At 39.2% G+C, this 2587-nt stretch overlaps 1 protein-coding gene across 7 annotated transcripts in view; it reads right to left on the reverse strand.

Annotated features, from left to right (window-relative positions):
* The window catches only part of CUNH15orf41 (chromosome unknown C15orf41 homolog), a 263471-nt gene that overhangs the window by 62678 nt on the left and 198206 nt on the right, over nucleotides 1–2587 (reverse strand). The window lies entirely within an intron of this gene.

Consider the following 2587-nt stretch of genomic DNA (forward strand, 5'->3'; position numbering starts at 1 on the left):
AGCTAAATTTCAAAATGAGGAAGCACTGTAAGGTCCCGAAGTGCTTCTAAAGCAGGAGTTCTAAACTTGAGGTCCATGGAGATAGATAGACACACACACACACACACACACACAAATAAATAACTGAATCAGAAACTAGAGGCAGACATCAAGTTTAGAACTACTGCTTTAGAGGCAAAGCTAGTATTTATATATTTGTATGTATGTATACATATATATTTATTTGATAATTTCATTTACTTGCTTTCCTTTGTAATCCTACGAATCTAAAATGCCATTCTAAGAAAAGGTGTATAGGTGTCACCAGACTATCAAAGGAGTCCATGACATTAACAAAGTCAAGGATCCCGTTTCCCCCCTGTCTAAAAGGTGCTAAAAGCAATTTCACTTCAGAGCTCCGGACCTAAGTGTGGGCTGGCCCACAAGTCACTGAATTTTCAAACTGTGATCTTCCAATGCAGATAATCCAGGCTATGCGGTGAAACAAAGTAATAATCAGAACTCATACCTGTGTAATACCTTAAAGTTTGTCAAATGCTTTATATACATAATCTCATTTGAACCTCACAATAGTCTGAAAGGTCTTAGATACTTTCTGACTTCTGGTATTATAATCTCCTTTTTTTGAAGATGAGGGAAATAAAGCTCACACAGGTTCTGTGACTCACCTCTGGTCACACTGCTAGCAAGTACCTGACTCCAAGACCGGAAGTCTATATACATAATGCCATGGCTCAAAGTATAATTTCTAACCAGAGCCATGCTATTCAATAATAAAGCTACTTTTTTTTTCCATGTGAATTTCCATAAGAAAATAAAAGGATCAGGGCTCCATTATCACTCCATATGGAGATTCACAGCTCACAATGTAGCTTCTTAAGTCCATGTTTATTGCCCGATTCACAAAAAAGACATTTGTGTTTGTGAAATAAAAGGTCTGCCTGAAGACAGTTAACAATATTTGGGCAGAAAAGACCCTGACCCAAATAGAATAACAGCTCCTCTCTTACCTTGGGCTTTGAGGCTGCCACAATCAGTGAATCTACCTGAGTCAAGAAAGCTGAGTACAGCTTTATAGTTCTTCCTATTTTCACACTGTCTTAGAGTTGGATTACTCTTGGTTATTGAATATGGATGCTGAATTTGGCTTCCTTGAAGACTCAGTTCAAATCCTCCCTTTTGCAGTAGATCTTGCCCAGTCTTCTCCACTGCCGGTGCCATCTTTGTGAGATTCTCTCCCATTTATGCTGTATCTCTCATATATGTCTATAGTTGTTAGCCTGTTGCCTTCTCCATTAGAATGTAAGCTCCTTGAGGGCAAGAACTGTGTTGCATTTTTTTGTATCCTCAGCACTTAGAACATAGCCTGACACATAGTAAGCACTTAATAAAGGCTTATTGACTGATTTCTTATTTATAATTTTATACATTTTGAGATATTCCCTATAGAAATTTGATGAATGCATGATTCTGAGGAGGGCACTGCTAAACTTACTCCCCTCTTCTCCACTCCTACCTCGGTACTCTCAATTCTGTAACTAGGTCACAATAGGGGTAGCCAAAATATGCTCAAATAAGTAATATCCATGTAACATACAAGTGGTTCCATTAGATCGTGTGCTGACTCTGCCTAAGCTTGTCATTTAATAAAAAAAAATAAGCCTACATTTGCAAAGCATTTAAAGGATTATTAAGTCTTTTCTTCACAACAACTCTATTAGGTTTGTATAAACAGAACATCATCCCCATTTTGCAGGTGGGCAAACTGAGGATTTGGAGAGCTTGTCCATGGGTCAGAAATAATAAATGTGTGGGCCAGGATGTGAAATGAGGCCCCTGGACTTCAAACCTAATGCTTATTCTATTTTACCCTGCTGCCTGTGTACCTATGTTTCTGTCAAATAAAATGAGTCTCCTCAAATCCTTGGTGAAAATTCACACAGAAACCACTTGGCTGAGTACTCAAAAATGTTTCCTGTGCAGATATTGATCCATGCTTTCAAAATAGCTAAATCGATTAGACTGGGTTTCCCTTATCAAATACCACTTCATGAATCTTAGAGGTCTCCTTATGCAAAGAACTCTAAATAATGGAAACTGACGTGGAATGTTAAATATTTCAGAAACAGCTAATTGTTCTTTCTTCCTTCCAAACGTGATTTAAAGTTTTCACAGTCAGTATATGCATACAATGGACCTCATCTGGTTATGCTTGGTTTCCAGTACTTTGGTCAGTTGCTTTGCTTAGACTGGTCCTATAGCTCCATGTCTTAGCTGTCATCAGAGGACAAGGGAGTTGAGACACTCTTCCATTAGCGGAAGCCTTAAACTCTGAAAGATAGCATCTGGGGGACCAATTCCACCACCCCCTGGACTAGTTTGGCTAGCAGAGCGTGATCCAAGGCAAAGAGAGGTTAAATGACTTCCTCAGGGCTACACAGTAAGTATTTGAGGATGGATTTCTCTACTCCAGGGCCAATACTCTATCTACATCACCAGCTGCCTGTATAACAACAGTCCATGCCCTACTCCTCATTGCTTTTCAAAACCACACACACACACACACACACACACACACACACACACA

The sequence above is a fragment of the Vombatus ursinus genome, unplaced genomic scaffold (assembly GCF_900497805.2).
Source record: "Vombatus ursinus unplaced genomic scaffold, bare-nosed wombat genome assembly UNPS02014794.1, whole genome shotgun sequence".
Lineage (NCBI taxonomy): Eukaryota > Metazoa > Chordata > Mammalia > Diprotodontia > Vombatidae > Vombatus > Vombatus ursinus.